Genomic DNA, 19,818 nt, shown 5'->3' on the forward strand with positions numbered 1-19,818 from the left:
TATTTAGTTGTCAAATAGCTATCACAAGTTCAGAAAGAGAATGCTTTTCTCCTAAATCTGTTTTTGCAACTGGTGGCAGAAAAGAAGAGACGAGCTTTTCTCATATGACTTGCAACTTCTGGTGAATGTCTGCTTTCCTGGAAGTCTTGAATACTTCTATTTAGTCCTGAGGCAAATAATGGAGTTACAACTGGAAGTAGTGCACAATAACCATCTGCAGACATTGCCTACCAAGTAAACATTTTTTTTTCCCCTAAGCTCCAGGATGACGAATTTTGGGTTTGATGTGCAGTACTGCTACTGACCTTCCTTTTTGCTTGAGCACCAATTAAGAAGCACTGACCCAATAAAAATGGGTCATATCGATCTGTTGTTTTGATTTGTGTAACATGTCTCCCTCAGTCCAAAAAGCTCCCACCCGTTGCCACTTGAAGAAAGTTACTATTCAACTCAGTTTCATTTTAGAGAGTAACTTCTTTTCTTTTATTTTTTTTTTTCATTTACAACTAACAGGAGATAAAGTACTTAAACACAGAAAGGCTACACAGAAATCAACTCCAAAAATTTATTGGTCTACAGTAAGGACACTGTATGAGTTCACACTCATTATTCTATCATGTGTATAGTTCATTTGTCTGCAACAGTAAGTGGAGATAAACTACATTCAGGTTTCTGTCAGGGGGAAAAAAATCCCAAACTACAACAATAATCTCCAGCCAGTATCTTTCAAAAGCAACTTCAATATATGGAGCCTTGGTTTTAATTTCTCTTAGCTTAAAAATTGAAAAGGGCGTTTAGGCAGCTATACAGATTAGGCAGTGTTAGCCTATGTCTCAGAACTAGGCATGTCCTTACCTTAAATCAAAAATTTTCTCAATATTCAAATTACAGCTTCTATTTTAACTCAGCTACTTATTGTGAAGAGAGCAGTAGGAAAAAAATAAATTGAAAAATCAAGTGCTTTCATGCTTTGACACAATGAATTGCAATGTTTTGCAGTGAAAACTGAACACATTTCCTATTAAATGGTTTGAGCTCTCCTCCAGTCTTTTTTCTACTATCTCTGCTTACTGGTAACTGCAGAGATTTCCCTGTCCTGCTGGCAATGGCAGAACAGGTAAGCACAGCCTGGCATTTTTGAAAGACAATGTCAAAACTTCTGTGTTACAAAGCGAATAAATAGAAAAAAAGAGAAAATAAATAAATAAATTTTATTTGGTCTAATAAATAACATCATCACCATCTCCCAGAGATTAAAAAAAACCTTATATAAACACAAGAAGTGGATTGTTTCTGTTATGCTTACACATATTTCTATTCCAGAAACAAGTTTTCAAAAATTACTTAAAATGTGTTTTGAATTTTTGAATGTGCCTCATTTTAGCGCAATATTTGCTCAGCTTGTGAATAAGAGATTTTACAACTTCTAACCTTCAGCCTGTACACAGCATTTCCAGGATAAAACAGGTGAGACATAAAATCAAACCATACCAGAAAATAATACCCAAACTAAAAAAAAAAAAAAAAGAACAACCTCACTCTCAGTCAAAGTTATGCCCTCTAGTAATCCTCCACAACTTTATGGGATGGAAAGTTTGCACTACCAATATTTGGCTTTCACAGAGATAACCACTTTATAGCAATGCATAGGTTCTAGAAATCCTGAAAGACTATTTGAATGGCTCTTCTCCACATTTATCCTTCTGCCCATCACCTGAAAGAACAGAAACCATGGTACCACTTTATAGCAATTGTACAGGACTGTCCGCTATAAAAAAAAAACAACTCCTGCCCACCAAAATACAAAAAAACCCCAACAAATAAAAACCAAAATAACCAACCAACCAAAAACCCCAAAAAAAACAAACAAAAAAAATCCACAAACAAAAAACCCCCCACAAAAAATCCAAAAAACAAAAAACCAAACCAAGCCCACTAGCCCCTCCCAAAAAACACCACAAAAAAAATTATACTCTGAAAAGACAGAAAAGAGAGGGACAACAAAGATGCAGTGGTATTCTAGCTCTATGCTTTCTTACAACAAAAGCTCACTTAATTTACATATTGGGGAATGGTCAGTTTAGTTCCTATGGTTCTGTAAAGTTGAATGGAAATCCACAATTTAAGGCCGCATATTTTTTCACCACATGAACAAAGCCCATCAGGAAAACAATTAAAGAATAATATTGCATGATGTTTCCTAAATTTCCTAACTGCAAAACTGGAGTCAAAATAGCCACACAAATTTAAAAAAAAGTAATTTGAAATCAGAAAAGTAGAAACCTGTCCACAAATTTTAATGTCCTGTTTCAAGAAAATAATTTTTACCTTCCAGTGAAGCACTTCAAACATTATGATCATCACATATACCTTTCCCCTAAGTGAAAAGTATGCTGATGTTGTGGTGATTGGAGACCCAGATGGCTTATCTTCACCCAAGGTGATAGCCCAGGTGGTTACCTTCACCAAAGCAAAATATTACTTTTAATTTCATTTTAATTTTTAATTTAATTCAATTTAATTTCATTTCTCTTTAAGGAAAAAAAAATCTCCCAAAAAACCCCCATACCAAACCATCACCACCTTATACTGATTCCTATTACAAGAATCTTCAAGTTAAAGAAGAAAAGATACTGCAGCACAGTTATCTCCTGCCCATTTCACTGGAAATCTGAAAACATTAAGTTCATTTCATAAAACCTTATCACCTACAAGTATGTTTACAAGCAACTGTCAGTTTTCATTCAGAAGTACAATTCTGACAATGGTAGGGCAAAGCTAGGAATTACAAAATTTAAAGGATCAAAATTAAGCAAAATGAAAGCAAATTAATCATCTCATCTTTGTAACCTGATGATGTTTGTGGAACCCAGTTATTGTGACGACTTAGGCCTCACGGATGTTAAAGAAATTTAATTTAAAAGAGCAGCAAGAAGTGCTAAGCATTTGCAGACAGTATGAAGACTAAAGTCAGAGCAGAAGTTCACCACAAACTCACAAGATTAAATATCATGTTTTACTTCTAATAATATACTGCAATTTTTATAATTAGGTTTGCCAAGAGAGTTTCCTTCTCTGTTTCATAACAATAGCCATAACCAAAAAGACAGTTCGCAGTTAACATAAAATTTTTGCGAAGTCATACCTGAAGCCAGCTGTGAGGAGTTACAAAAGGATCTCATGATAATGAGTTCACTGGGTGATAAAATGACATCAGTTTTAACATAAAGATAGGCACAGTAATGCAGATAAGGGGGAAAACAGACAAATAATGAATAGCAAACACACAACACTAGGTTTCAAGAAGACACTGCTACAGAGGAAAGACCATGCGGACATTAGAGGCAATTCCATGAAGACTTCTGCAAAACATTCAGCAGCTGATGGAGGATAAAACAAGCAGAACATTTGGCACTATCAAAGGAAAACAAAAAAGAATTACACTAGTGTGTACAGACATGGAGTATGTAACTCTGGAATGATAAAAGAGTGAGAGAGAACAGTAACAGCACCATCAGCACTGCGGAAAGGCTTACATGTACAAAGAGGCAACTGCAAGGCTTTTGACAACAGAAAGAATACAAAATTCATGTAGACTGATGATAAGGATCACCACATTTTGACTAGGAGGCAGGGAGAGTTCAGTCATTTACCAGGGGGGAAGCCATGGAAAAGACAGCTGGTTTTGCACACAGCAAACAGCACAAGGGTGAAGTTAAACAGCAGATGATGTCAAAAGAAAGTCAAAAATACCAATAAGTTAAAAAAATAACTTTTTAATTAAAAATCAGATTATTTAAATAATAGTCATCAGAAGCAACAATGGCTACTATGTCTGAGAAGGAAAGCCCTCCTCAGAAAGCTTCTCACCCCTGGTAGCTCAAGCCATGCACCAGTCAAGGCACTGCCATCTTCTGCCTTCTTCATCTTTGGAAGGCAGCACCTTACAAGCGACCTAGTTCTGCAACCAAGACTGGCTACAAATCCATAGGGACACACTGATCCTCAAGCCTCACTGCAAGAAACTCAACATTTTCATCCCCTAACAAACAAATGATTTCAGAGATGACAGACTCATCCCACCTAGCTTTGAGCACTTAAATGAGTCACAGGTGACCAAAAAGGATGATCTCTTTCGCCCTCCTTGTGCCAAAGGGGAGACAAGCACCTGGGGCCACCATGAAGCCACCAACCTGACTGGACAGACACATGCCCACATGGACCAGCAGATGGATTGCGCCACTGGCTCTGCACTCCAGAGGAAATATTTATCAGCTTGAGACAGTAAACAAACCCAAGCACCAACATATTTGCTCTCAGGCCTTACTCTCTCGCCTTCCACTTGCGTCCTCCTCCTCAAGAAACTGGGGAAAGCTGGGACAGAACCAGAGTGAAAAAGCAGAGAGGTGAGAAGGACTGTATCCCTCCTGCCCTACAGAAGCGTCCAACCAATTCTAGCTCCACAGATGAGGTCCAGGATACAGATGCAGTTACAGGTATCACTCTCCAGCTCCTCCCACCAGGAGGGATGTTGTGGCTTCTTACCACTTAGGACCTTTTACACCAGGGATTAAGCTGAAGGCTTGTTCCCCGCTGGCATTTCGACTTCAAAGAGCTGCTACTGTGGATACTAAAGCCTTTGAAAGTGGCCTTGCAGCACAGTCCTGAGCATTAAATGAGGTCTTTAAAAAAAAGGAGGGGGGGGAAAGTGGAAAGTGCCCTGGCTTTATAAACACATCAGTGGGGCTACTTTCAAAGCCTTTTATGCCATCTACAATGTGACAGAGAAAATCTTAAGAGTTTTTAGCCACCACCACCCCAACTTCCTTAAAATTATGGCAATAAAATAATCCATCCCCAAAGTGTTTCCCAGCGTTAGCAGCGGGGAACTAAAATACACGAGGGAATTGTAAAAAAAAAAAACACACACAAAGCAAAAAAGTTTTTAAAGACAAGCGCTAGACTCCAGGACAGCGGCGCGCCGTGCTGCCAGAGCATGTTCAGCATGCCAATAAGGACTGCAGCACTGCAATCCCCAGCACCAGCAGCCCACGCACCGGCGTCCTCCTCTGCAAAAGCCTCCTGCCAGCTGGAGGAGGTGCCCCAGGCCACACCACTTTTTGGCTACGGGGTGAGGAGATGAAGGTGAGAAAGCTGGCATTGGTCTCCTCACGGCAGAGAGACGCTGTAGCAGGGAATGCTGTGCCACAGGTGAACACAGCCATCAGAGAAATCCCACACGTGTTATCACAGCCTTTTAAGTAAATAAGAGCGAGGCAGTGCTAAAGTCCTGAATCATTAACTGGGTGCAGAGGCATGCTCCTGCCAGCAGCGAGCCCGCCTGTCCTGCCAGGGGCACTGCCAGAGGGGTCTGCTGACAAACCAAGGCAGCTCTAGGCTTGAAATATGCATACAGCTGCTGATAACAGCACTGCAGATAGTCTGAAAAGTGGAAGCAAATACCCAAAAATATTTAAATGGATTAAAATAGGGCTTTGCCAGTCCTACAAGGACTTTACCCACCTCAGCATTCGCAGGAGTGCCCCACAGAGAGCTACCAAAGGACACTGTGAAGGCACAAACCTGACATGCTGAAACCCAGCATTGAAACATCATCCTTCTGAACAACGGGAAAAAAATGGAAAACTTGTCTCTTGGAAATTGTAGGTTAGTTTCAGACTAATTTCAAAACACTGCCTATGACACCTATAAAGTACGTAAGTCATGACAGATTCAGAAAACTAGGGGCTGGGGGACTGTGCCATTTAACATGCCTGAAGTATATATAACAGAGCAGTAGGGTAAAAAAACCCAAAACAACAACATAAAATTTCTCAGAAACTCAAGTTAAAAAGTATTCAGTCTGGATAGGAGTGAACACTAGAGGGTTAAAAAACCAAAAATTTATTTGCCAGGCCTCTTAAAAGCGATCATACAAAAAAACTGTACTGAAAAGCTGCTTTCAGAATTCTCATGGAAAAAAAGAAAAAAGGCATTTCTAACCAAATCCTAGCTTTCTCCTTCCATAAAACTACCACAGGTAAACCTTCCTGCATTTTTCCTTACTTGCACTCTCTAATCCTGCCTACTGTCAGAGGTGCTGTATTCCCTGCAGGAGACAAGACTTTACAGCTCATGATCCTCCAGACTGACCTTGTCTCTATTTATGAGCTCAGCAATGCCAGATCTTCCCAAAACACCTCCAAAATGTTGATCATCCTCTCAGAAACTGATGAAAAAAATAATTATCTAAAATAGAAAAAATTAATAGACTCTGATATGAACCATCTGCTCCTATTTCTTGATCCACTTCTTTATGCAATAACTGTATCACTTAATCCCTCCCACTGTCTTTATTAGCTATTGTTTTTGTAGTACAAAAATCACAAAGATGAAAAAAAAAATTTTTATGAGTGTGTGCATTTTATGTGTGCGTGTATGTATTCATGGACATATATCTAGGTAGGAAAAGAAGGGAGAAAAAAGAGGGAAAAAAAGAAAATAACTAATAAAAAGAGTGTAAACCTCTGTGTTTATCAATTTGTTTACAGCTGAGCTCTTCTAGCTGGCAAAGATTCAGGTATCACAAGCCCACCGGGTCCTTTGCCAGACTTACGACTCCAGGAATCCTACAAGTCTTCTGCAGAAGCAGCAAACTGCACACTGGCAGTTCTCAACAGCTTTAGTAATCATCAGTAGCACAAAGAGTCCCCTACATAATTAGTATTTCTTTGTGTTAGTTATAAGGATTTTGCATATAATCCCCTGTTAGGTATGCTCTTCAATCTTCACAGCCCCAGACTTTTCCTTTTTTAGCACGCCTGAAATACGGAACTAAGAACTTGACGTTGCCAGCTTTATTGGGGAGAGAGCTCCGTGTGTTAACGGCCCGATTAGAAAAGAACAATAAAAAATTGTGGTGATTAAGAAGTTGAAAGATTCTAGAAAGGAGATGCATAACTTCCTTCTCCTCGTGCACTCTCTACTCCAAATAGAGCCAAAAAGTCTGGTTTTAAAAGAAGACTTTTTAAAAAAAGAAGACTCTATATATTAATAACCAACAACTGTCGCTGCATTTGCTAATAATGTATAAGGAGATTAGTTTAATTAGTCAAACAGTTAATACTGCTATTATTTGAACTAGTTTTAAGCACTGACACTCTCTTGAAATGAGTTTTATTTTCCTCAGGCTATAATTTCAGCCTGTTTACAGACCAGTTACATAGCACTAGTGCACATTAGTTAACCATAATACATTGTATTAAACACATCAAATTTGCTTCACAATCAAAGGTTTTAAAAAGACAATACATACTAACCAACTTTTTTCAAAGTGATTTAGTTGTCTTTTGCTAAAATTTTTTATCTTTTTTCATAAAAAGAGGGAAAAAATAATTTGACTTAAAAAAACCTGTTTCTTCCCTGGAAGAGAAAAAACAATCCTCAAAGTCAGAAATTCCTAGCACGGTATCACTAATAGCTATCATGTGAAATTTAAATATTAGCAACGTGTTAAAACTGTATGCAAAATAATTCATTTCAATTAAACACTCTATTTTTCATCTCTCAGTATAATAAAAGTGGAATATTTTACAGAGCTTTTACAAATAAACATAGTACAGATTACTTCTGACATATTTTTGAGCAGCAGAGAAGATAATTCATTCACAGCTGAGCTGATACCTGAGTGCCAGAAATCCCATGCAACATTAAGAGCCATTTTTCTTGCTCAGAAAAAAAAAATGGTAGCACATAATTATCTCACACTTCTGTAAAATGTACACTTACAAATTAAGAAGTTGATTTGCCTTTATAAATGCTCTATTGTCAAGCACTATCCTTCAGGATCTCTAACTCATTATAAAAAATTCTATCTTAGGAAAACAGAGCAATTCTAAACAAAGTAAATATTCCTTGAAAATAGACAGACTGCAGTCAGAAGGTTACCACACTAATAGCTCTGATGAAATATACAGAGCGATTAAGCAGAAATGACATTACTAAATTAAATAGGCACCAGAATCTGATCTGAAATACTTTTAATACCAAATAAATGTAAATACAGAATATTTACTGCCACCTCTACTCTGTAAGCTGAAGGTTCATTTACCTAATCATACAAAGTAGTAGTATATATATGCACCTTGACCAGGAAATATTTTTTTAATCCTTTTGTCATTTGACTGTCTGTCAGTAGTTTGATACAAACTACTTGACTAAGTGATGAATGCAAATTTTCACTTTGGCAGTCAGGCATAACAAGATAACTCCAGATACTGTGATCTCCAAGGTATGGAAACCAGACACTGAAATTTTCTGAAAGTAAGAGATTGTCTCAAAACAGGAAACTGAAAAGTTTTCTCTGAGACCTATGCATGAAAACAGTTTTATTTGCAAAAACTAAATATTTGTCTCATATTTTACAGAGAAATCTCTTGAAAAAGATTATTTTACTCGCTTCTAATTATCAGTCTTTGCCTCACATGCTTAACACAGTCTGCACACAAACAACACATTTAAGCATCAATAGTGATAGAGAGTTAAACATATGTATCCATACCCTATGGATTTGTAATAATAACGCTCTACATCCTGACACTTGTTTCATTTGTTAGCAGATCTTGAAATTCTCAAAAGACACAAGGCTGTTTTGACTTAGAAGACTGTAGCCTTCAAAAATAACTGGTTCATGAACTGAGTATGTGTCAACAACCCTGCCACAGGTCACCAGCAAGTACTTGGCCAGGGAGCAGGGAAGTCGTATCAACCTTCCCTGAGCAGAGTCAGCTGTGAGGAGGTGGGAGGTGACATTTTGGGAGTTCTGAGTACATGTCCTGTACTTCTCCTTGAAAAATGGGAGGGGCAATGGACAGTAGGTCTATGGATAGTTGGGCTAGAAGGGCCCTCTTGCCACAATACTGTTAAAACTTGTGTAACTCATTCCTAGGATAAAGGAAATCTTGAAACTTTTCCCCTAAACTTACACCACTGATAGGTTTTTTTAGGCAGCAAAAGGTTCTTCTACCTGATTTCTCTTTAAGAAATTGATCTTTAGTCTTCCTCAGTACATACACTTATTTTTTCTATCAACATCCTAGCTGAATATAAGTATGCACTGTACATGGCTATTATAAAATAAGTAAGAATGCAACATTTTCTTATTTTAGCAATGGGTAATCTTAGGGAAAAAAAATTTTAAACCCAACTATAGTATATACTGTACATATAAACCATGCTGCTGTAACACAACTGAAGTCAGCATGTTAATTTGGGTCACTAACTAGGTGACATCCTGAAAGGTACTGAGCACCATCAATACATATGGCAGTGTGAGAAAGTTGAAAAGGCTTCAGCATATAACAGGATGAGGTAATGTTCTCAGAGCCCTCCTGCAACATGATGGTAAAGTTTGCTTTCTATCTAATAAATAATAAAAACAACTGAAAACTACTCTATTCTTCCAGAATTTTACAGACTTCTGCTCTCTCTAGAGTATTTAACATAAATCTTCTTCATTCCTTACTGAGGCTCCTCCTCTGGCAGAAAGTTGATGTGCCTTAGCACAGTGAAATCATTGCTCTGAAAGCCAGCCTGCTCATTAAATTATTCTGCTAGCTGTGTGTTCTCTCATTAAAAATGTATAAAGATCAGATAATTGCAGCACATATTATTAACCTTGTTTTCCTTGTTTTCATGTACAGGTTCTGTTTTGCTGCCTAGACAAAGACTTGGAAAGGGCAGTTTTCTGCAATAAACTACCATAAGCTAAACTACAATATGAAAAATTTCCCCGGATTTCATTGAAGAGCACAAGGAATCACAGCGCAGTCAAAAAACCCCATACTTTCATAACAGGGTAAAATACTCTAATCTTGTTGTATACTCCTTCAAATCTAAAACAGGCAGTCTTGGCTTCAGTTAAAGCTTCTGATAGGGAATTATTTAGATCAGCCAGTCTAATTCACCTAAATCTTCGAACATAGCTGCTATAAACTTCACAGATTTCCAGGTTGACTCCTTCTCCTTCTTAAAGCCAGGCTGCACTTCCAGACAACAACCCAGCTAAAAATCCAATTAGGGTAGCAGCACTTCTGAAACACACTGACCTATTTCTTTTTTTACTTGTTTTAATATGCATATACTCATGTTCTATTTCTGAAGAGAGCTATTTACACTGGAAATTAATACCCTTTGAAAACAAGTTACCATAAAATCCACCTATTTCACTCAAATAGAATCCATTCACGAGAGAAACAATGTTTCCCCGACTCCCCCGAGCAACGCATACAGTATGCAGTATACTGCAGCAAACTCTTGAAACATTCGATAAAAGACAACAATCCTCCTACCTTGTTTAGCCCTGTCTATTCCACACATTCCCAACGTGAACAGGAACATCTGATATAAACAAACAGCCACATCTTCCCCATCGCATCATGGTAACTAATTCTCACACCAAAGGACGAGCAGCCTGTAATGTTTTGGGTTGTTTTTTTTTTTTCTCAGAAAGCCTTGTGACTTATCGGGGGATTTTTCCTCAGATGATGAAGCAGACACAGCCTAAACTCTGTTGCTGAAAGACTGCAGCCCTTCCTTCTCACAGAGCCCTCCCAGCATATGGCAGCCAATCACACCCAGCTTCGTCAGCCCTACTGCTCTTAAACTGATCCTAACGGGATGATTGACACAGCAACACAGCACTTCTAATGTGTAAAAACAATGCATCCATACCAATGAACCAGGAATTTCCCTCGCACAGGGAAGGAGTTTTACTGGTGAGGCAAAGCGATAGCTCCATGAAATAACACACGCAGCAAAAGCAAACAACTCCCTTTCCCCCCACTGCAACAGCAGCTTCAGCATTTCTTGCACAAGGATTTTCAAAGCTTTTGCCATTCGTAAATGTGTGCACAAACATTTCTGAAACTGCAAAACTGCAGTGGTGCTGTTCTGTGCGTAAAGGTGAGACATGCACCATAATAAATCAAACCATCTGTCTTTTATTTCAACATGCAGCCAAAACATGCCCCGATTCAGGCAGTAATATTCTCATTTTAATACTGCATAATCTTATGTGCAGTGTCTGCATTTAACAGCAATACACCCATAACATCTTTTTGATTATTTCAGACCGGTTGTTAGGGACTGCAGGTATGGGATGCTTCCCAATGAAAATGCAATCTATATGATGGTGTTTTAATTCACATCCATGGCAGACAAATCCCATCAGCAGCATCTAAACTGAAGTCCATGCAATTAGCTTGCAACTGATGTTCATTTGTGTCAGGGTTCTGGCATAAGGACTACGATACCAGTTGCCATTTTCAAGTCAAGCTGTGGGCAGCTCAACACGCTCGGTACACAAGGTCTGCTGTCAACCAGTTTTACAATAAATTTTTCTAAAGTTTTAAAACAAGAGAACAAAGCAGCCAAGGATTATTAAACAAGAATTGCAATTAAGAAAAATACAAAAAGGAGCTTAAACTGAAAGTCAGTCTTTATCCAAAAAGGGATAAAGACTGCAGTGCAACAGTACTTTAGGCAGCAGTTTAGGCAATTCAAGCCATTACACAAAAAATGTGTAAAATGTGTATAAAATGCCACTAAAAGTTTAGAAATATGAATAGACAAGAGGAAAACAAAGCTCTCATTCACTGGCAGTTCTGTCCCAAGGCCCCATTGTTTCCTGTGGACTATTTTGCATATTATAAACACAGCTTCCCAAAAATCCATTATTCCTCTATCCAGCAAGCAGCAACTCTCCTTTGGGCTCCACCATCTCCCACACAATTTGTGAAAACCCTCCCCTTCCAGGCATGGCTGAAATGTGTTCTTGCCAAGAAGGTTCCTGCTAGCCAGCCCTTACTTTCTGTTCAATCACCCCCTCCATTCTTCTTTATTCTGCGCTATATAAAAAAAAACAATAAAAAACAACCCTCCTTAAAAAAAACCAAACAAACAAATGGCTGATTCTGGTGGGTTCAAGAGACCCTGGGACCCTGGGGACAAGGGTGGTAACTCCACCCATTATTAAGACAGCTTGGTGCATCTCGTCAGGATTTTCCACATTCTTTTGACTCTGCCAAACTTGAGCTGCCCTTGTTAAAAATTTTCCATGCTGGACATCTGCTGCAGGATTTATTGACTTTTCTGCCAAAACACAGTTTGCCTATTTCTGAGATAACCTAGACAGAAACATGTTGCTCTGCCATGCTTGTAACTCACTGAGGAACTCTGGCTCCTCTGCCCACGTTGGGGCAGCTTTCAAATTTGGCAAAGTGCTGATCCCTTGCTTTTTTGATGTTGTTTTTCAGGGGGTATTTTTAATATATTGAGGGGGTTTTATATGTTTTGCTATGCATATGAAAATATTTTCCTATTTGACAAAGCTTTAAAACCTGCTAATATTCAGCTGACTCACAGCATCTTTTTAATTTTTGTTTCTGATCCCTACAGTGCAAATCTCGGAAAGTGCTCTGCAGTAAGCGTCTGACTCCTTCAGCCATCCGTCCATATGCGGCTGGAAAGGCACCAGCCCCACAGTGCGACTGAGCATGTAATGGGCTCAAGTTACAGGAGATTAGCAGGATTTCCCCTGTAACTGCTGCTCCCATCTGCCAGAGACCAGACATTGGAGCTGACAGCAGGAAGACAACCTCAGAGCCTGTTGTTCTCGTGACCCTTCGGCTGGTGCCCCACGGACGTGCGCAAGACAAGCCCTTCAGAGCACCGCACAGGGGATTGTCAGAAAGGTCAGCTGGCCAAAACACACCACGAGGCCGGGCAGAAAAGGGAGAGAGGGATGAGAGGGAAAGGGAGGAATAGATGCAAGAGCCAGAGCCTGGCTGGTCTAGTCGAGCAGGTTACAGCACAGAGGAGATGGTGCCCTTGCCAGACAAGGCAGAGTAGGCAGCACCAGCCAGCAGGAGCCGGCCGCCCTCTCCACAGACCCGTGTTCATCCATACCACAGCCCCACCAAGAGCTTCTGTAGCCCATTAGTTTGCTCCAAAAGAGGGAGGAAACTTGCAGGTTCCCACAACTCTTCCCACTAACACAACCCCTGAAAAGGCACAGGTTCGGCACTGCCTGTACAACCCAATTTCTTGTGCCACTGCTTCACAGTGCACACACTGGTCTCCAGCCACTGCAGAGCTTTAACCGCAGTAAAATGGAGCTGTGGTGCTTCCATCAGCCAGAGACCAGACATTGGAGCTGACAGCAGGAAGACAGCATTCCTAGGACTCCGAAACCACAAACACAAAACTAGCAGCCACACACCCATCCAGATCTTCATGTTGGTTACTATGTTACAGATTCTCCCATGACAAAGGATCAGAAGATCCTTGACTCAATTGGGAGCACTGATAATACATCACATCCCATTTGCGAACCCTTTAGGTAAGACCCATCAAAAAACTCAAGAGAAAATATATGCTCTTTCTCAAAAATGGCACCTGAGTAGTACCATAGTAAGGCATGACTTCATGGACTGCAAAAAAAAAAAAAAAAGAATGTTAAAAATAATTGCTCTGTACATTGAGGAGTGAGTAGTTCTCAAATGGAGATGTATCCATGTACCCATTAATTTTTCACATCAGTTACCAAGAAAAAGGCCAGAAATTCAATTTTCAGTCTGATTTATACAACTATATTATGTATTTAATTGCAAAACAATATCATCTTAGAGAAGCTGAGAAATTCACATGTCAAACTCAACAAAGAATAACAAAGGTAAATTCCCAACTCAAAAAATGCCATCTGCTGTGCCTGATATGCTCCTGTAATTAATGAATCAACGGAAAAATGCTTCTATCAGTGACTATTAGACACAATTTTCTGAATGGTCTTGATACAACTTTTGGAGAAAAGTGAACTATTTTGGAAGTACTAAAGAGGAGGAGAACTGAAAAATGCAGAACCCACGCAGTTATTTTTCCTTCCTTACTATTGAATCACAGCAATTAGGTCTAATTCCAGAAACAACAAAACTTGTCAATTTAAAGGGAGTTTTGCAAGAAGGGTGGAACATATGGAACACTAGCACCGAAGTCACCAAGCAATTTATGTGATATTCAGTTGCAGCTGACTGATGATTTTGAGCTGTGCCTAGAAGACCTATGGCAACAGTGATGTTTTGGTAAGTTTGCCAATGACAAAAAGAACTGTAAAACTATTTCCTGTGTCAGTAATAGACTCTTCCCTTAGTAACTTCCCACAACTGTTACTACAAGCAAAATTCAGCTTTGGTAGCTATGGTCTGAATGACAGCATAAAGAAAAGTCAAAGCAGCTGCCAAGTTTTTAAAACTAGGCACTCCTGCATAATACCACTGATGCCAGCTTTTGCAAAATACCTCAATCTCTATATTGGGGCTGAAGGGATGGTGGAAATCATTATTAAGTTAAAAATTTAGAGAGTAATATCAAAATTCCAAATTACTAACTGGGAACAGGTTCTGAAAGGATGGGTCTAATTTTTCTTTTAAAAACAGGCTTATCACAAGAACTAACTCTGGCTTTTCAACTGTTTTAACTTCCTACCTCCCAGACATCCCAACATCTCCCTAACCTAGGAAAACAGCCTATTCTATTTTCATCATATATATGCTGAGAGAAATATAAAATGGAAATGCTCCACAGAAGCGAGCACATATTCATGTTACATGTTAGGAATCAATCTTACCAAAATTAAGGTGGCTCCTGGAGGCTTTCCAAATGCTCTCTCTCCTTCCGCTGCTTGCACAAGGAGTTTAAACCATGTCTAAATTGTGAGATCCAAACACATGGGTTTAGGCACACATCCAGTCTGCATCCTGACTTTATTTTAGGATGACACCAATTCTCCATCGGGATGAAAACTAAGTACATGTGCACAATTCCTTTAGAGGGTGGTTCCAGTTGGGAAGGGTGATGAAGGCATCAGCCAGAGAAGAACTGCAGTTCACTCCAACCAGGCTTTTGTAGCTGAATGTTTGAGACATACACACAAGGTGCCATGGAGAGCTGAGCTGCCTCAGGATTGTAGCCTTATGCACTTAGCTTGAAATACATTTGACCAAATATAAACAACCACATTTCACTGAGTCACTTCTACTCCCCCTCTCTCTTTATAGTCACTGAAGAGAAATAGGCATTTGTGGGCTGTGATTCATCCTATCCCAAAGTAGCTATTCTAAGAGATTCCATCATATCCTAAAAGCATCTGTGTTTCTGTATTGGTTACCTGAGATGGTCACCCTTAGGCTTTTTCTATCATGTCCTTCATTAAACATGTAGGAGATGAAATCTTACTACAGAAGAAGCCTTATTACGAACATAAATATTTAGATATTTCAGTTACACACACTGGACAGCACTTTAGATTTTCAAAATCAGTTCAAATAACTAAAGACATTAGCATAGAGCTAAAGGACACCTGTATTTTGACAATGTACAGTTACAGCTTTGGTGTAAATCCTCAGCTTGCCATAAGCATGTTCCAGCTATGTTGCTATATAAGCTACATAAGCTTGTTCTCTAAGCTATGCTGAACATGTTCCAGGTTTTTTTTCCCCTGACTGAACAGCAATCTTTGCACTCACTCACGCTTTCCTCCTCTGAACAACTGATGGACACCAAATTAACCTAAGAAGAGTGAACCGGGATTCTCCTCTTGATTTTCTTTTTTGTTTTGGAAGGGGACATTTTTGGGGAGACGGAAGGGTGGTAAAATAACCATTATCTTGCTGACTCTATAAGGCAGATACTATAAACTGGCAAAATAATAAGCTCAGAAAAATAAATTGGCAAACCACCTACACTGCCTTACTCTTAGAACACTGACTTATGCAAAAGTTTTTTCAGGAAAGTGATTCTGTTTTTCTTCATGACAGCTGAATAAAAAGCCATTTTCAGTTTGCTCATCTGAAACACCAAATCATAGAAGTATTAAAATGTTAAAATTGAAATTTTAATCATACAAACTCAGATAGATATCTAGTTTCTTCTAGATGGCCTAGGGAATTTCTGTTGGCATTCAGTGGCCATCGCTGGAAGGACCGGGTTACTGGTATGTCTTATATTTGCCAGTCCCACACAGATGTCCCAGATATAAAATTGTCTAGTGCCATTTTAGATACCATATATTTAGATACCTGTACCCATCCATAAATGCAACCATTTCTTCAGAAATATTCCTATCAGAACAGACCTTCCCAAATCTTCCAGCAGAATGTAAAAGGGTTATATACAGAACAGAAACCCTTTATCATCAGCTGCTGAACCCTGTCCAGAATATGTTTTATGAATCACAAGGAATCACAGTGCAAAAGTACGAGCACTATTTAAGCCAGAAACATGTATCATAAATTCAAGATAAATCTCTCTCTGCTAACTGACTTCATGTCCCCCTAATTTGTACAATACATGCCACAGCCAGGAACTTAACTGATGGAAGCCTCCTGAGCCTTTGACTTCAGCTGAAATAAACACCAAATTCTTAAACCTTCACAAAAATGTATTGCAAATCCACGTGGTTAGGAAGAATGCTTCCCAAATGTGTCAAATTAAGAAGAAAGTGAGTGTTGTACCTTTAAGTTTTTAATACTCAATTGGAAACAATGCAAAGGTGTAATCCAGCACTACCCACTAATGCATAAATCATCTCTAGTGAGATCCCCATATATTGGGAAGTTCTTCCATTGCTGATAAAAACATGCTCCTTCCTCCTCAGACCCCTCCATGACTAATTTCCTCCATACCCATTGTTCTGGCCTCAGATTTGGAGTAGTTCCTATTCAAACCCACAACAGGAAGAAACCATTTGATAAATCACCTTTTCATAAAACCTACTAACCTCAGCCACAAAATCACGCGGGCATCGGAAAACCCTCTTGTGTTTCAAGGAATGTAGTGGAGGATGCATACACTAAACTTCTGCCCCTTATCTTGGAGATTTCCAACATACTGAGAAGACACAGGAGCAAGAGTTGACCTCCAAGAAGCTTGTAAATGACTAAAATTAGTACTTCATGTAACTATATGAGAGATGTATTCCAAGTAAGTTTTCTACATGCAAACCCAGTATTTTTTAAATCTGTGAAGATTCAGTTATCAGCCTCAAATATATTTGAAATCCTGCATATAATTCAAGAAATGGCTTCAAATAATACATCTTTAAATGAGTGATGTAATGTTAACTCTCTAATTATCCTTTAAATCAAAAGCTCTATTTTATTAATCCATTATAAACCCAAAGGGAAAAAATGCTACTGAAACTGAGCTACATTTTGAATTTTCCCATCTTCAATTAGCACAAAAATAATTCAACTTGCTCTTTCTAATTCATTAAAATTACAGTATTGTTTTGGCACACTACTGCAATACAGGTGTAAAACAACCTAATTTAAGAGGTGATGCTGCCTCCCATTTCTCTACAAGCTGTCTCTTAACAGCCTGAGTCTGTAGGGTAGATGCTCAGGGGCATGCAGCAAAATCAGCAAGCAATCTCCACTGTAAGCAGAGAAAATAGGCTCCAGGAAACTTCACAGAAAATGAAAGCCAATTGGATAATTTTTGTTTTTTAAAATCAGTAAGAGCAGCTTTCAATCCCTCACCCTTTTACAGCAATTAATAACCCACACATGTAAGAGCAGAGGACTCTATATAATTAAAAAAGCATTACTTTGGCAAGAAGAGAGGGCCTGGAGTATGTAAGTGCAGGGTTTTATTTCTTTCTGTGAAGTATGGATGACAGGTAGGAGAAAGCTATGCCAAGTGAACTGTTGGCAAGCAACTAGTCTTTTGGTTAACAGGCAGCTCTGTTTTGTGAAGTCTATGAGTTTGTGTTCACTTAGGCAGGCTTTTCTTTAAACATTAGACTTAGATGCATTCAGTCATGAGTTTTGCACCAAATTTCCATTTGCACCTCAAAAGAGGTTGCTTTGTTTCAGCTTGTTTTCTGATTACTGTGAAGTGTCAGGAACACTGTTGTATAATGCTTTTAAACATTACATGTGGATCTTTGCCTAATTACTCTGCCACAAAATACTAGATACATGAACATGAACCTTCAGTTTTCCCAAATGTCATGTAGCAGAAACCAAGAAATAAGTAACTGTAAACACAAAGAGAAACAAGAATTGTTTTCACATAGAAAAAAATAAACAAACAAGTATGAGTAATGCAGGGCAAGAAACAAGGTCCTCTAGCAGAAGCACTGTGTGGGATAAAATGGCATCCAACAGCATGACCTCTGAAAACGGCATGTTTCAAGTAGCACATGTCAATATTTAATCCCACCACCAGAAAAATGAAGTAAATTACAGAAAAAAATGCCTCAAAAATCAAAATGCATACAGCACTTCATTCACCAGAGATCCAAAGAAGGAACGGAGAGTTTATTTGTAGGGAAATGTCTATAAAGGGATAGCATCCAGCTTTCTAACACAGCTACTTTACCCATTCTGTATTTTTCTCCAACTCTCCTTTTCCTCTTGCTCTCAAAAAAAAAGTGTTATAAATTGACAAGACCATTCATTTGGCTGTTCCCCCTCATATCTGTTCTAATAATGATAAAATACAACAACTAACATATTAGTAGAGCCACAATAAGGTTAGAATATATCCTGTCTGCTACTTTTGGCTTACTTAAAGGTCGTACTACTAAGGAAAGGGGAATGTAGGGAAAAAATAAATGATGAAAATTGCATAGGTCTTTTGCTGTGGGGTGTATAGTCTTATAAACTTAAGATTTTAAACTAAATTTCACTGCAGACCACCTGCCCTTTTGGGAACTGTAATGACACCTCATCCCCCAAAGCTATCTTCAGCAGACCCATGAGGAGAGGTTTGCCTGTTAGGGCAGGATTGTATTAACCAGCAAAGAGTTCTGTCCCTTCCTTCAGGGACAGGTAAGAACAAAAGAAACCTCTTGACAAAAATATTCTGCTGGTCCTCAGGCCATAAATAATAACAACAATACTAATCTAGGTATAGTACACTGAAACATTACTGTATGAACTAAAAAAGCTGTATCGAGGACATGAAAGTAAGTTTACCACCAAGCAACCCACACTAGCTGGTCAGCTCAGTCCAAAATTGTCTAAAAAATTATTCATTTGAGAAAGAAGGCAGAGGGGAATTTTCCTAGAAACTTGGATTGTGAAGAAACCAAAGGGGCTTTTTTACCTAGTCCAGCTTCTGCCTCAAAAGAAAACTATCATCAAGAGCAGACTGGGTCAGCATTGCTTTGCCTTGGTGAGAAGCTCAGAAAGCAGATACTTGCTCCTCTGGACGACCTGCTGGTGTGCTGCACTACTCTCCTAGTAACAAGATTTTTCCAATATCCAACCTGAATCTCCAAAGAAACAATTGGTTGTCACTCTCCCTTAGTGTCACCTGGCACTATTAAGTACAGTTTGGCCCTACTGTTTTCATAACCATCCTCCAACAGCTGTAACAGCTACAGGACTGTCCCTTGCCTACTTTTCGTCCAAGCAAATAAACCCAGCTCCCTCACCCTAGACGCCTAGTCATAAAAGTAACTTTTCAATGGAGCTAGACCTGGCAATGAAACTTCATGTGAGCTAGAAGTATTGCCTTGACAAAATCTGTGACCATGTGCTCAATTAACACTGGATGAACTAGAAAGACTTCTGCTTTTCTCTTCCCTCTACTACTGGCTACATATACAAGGGACTACTACTCAAGATGTTTTGCATTTGCTTCTTTTGATTCCTCTTTGTACTGCTGACAGAAGGGATATGTTAAAAGCTCTGCAACCTGTACAGAAATGTCCACAGAATATCAGACCTTTCTATTTCAGTACTCTCAGATATT

At 38.9% G+C, this 19,818-nt stretch overlaps 1 protein-coding gene across 10 annotated transcripts in view; it reads right to left on the bottom strand.

The window, feature by feature from the left end:
• Positions 1-19,818, bottom strand: part of MBNL2 (muscleblind like splicing regulator 2) — a 106,206-nt gene that overhangs the window by 79,053 nt on the left and 7,335 nt on the right. For 4 of the 10 annotated variants that reach the window (XM_064408428.1, XM_064408426.1, XM_064408423.1 and 1 more), the window contains exon 1: positions 10,350-10,606. The exons of 2 other annotated variants lie outside the window; for them this stretch is intronic. The gene's annotated coding sequence lies outside the window, so the exon portion shown is untranslated. Of the gene's footprint in view, positions 1-10,349; positions 10,609-19,818 lie in introns of those variants that run through there. 4 more of the 10 variants (XM_064408425.1, XM_064408424.1, XM_064408419.1 and 1 more) reach the window with 3 other exon arrangements.

This window comes from Passer domesticus, chromosome 2, assembly GCF_036417665.1.
Source record: "Passer domesticus isolate bPasDom1 chromosome 2, bPasDom1.hap1, whole genome shotgun sequence".
In the NCBI taxonomy this organism is placed as follows: Eukaryota; Metazoa; Chordata; class Aves; order Passeriformes; family Passeridae; genus Passer; species Passer domesticus.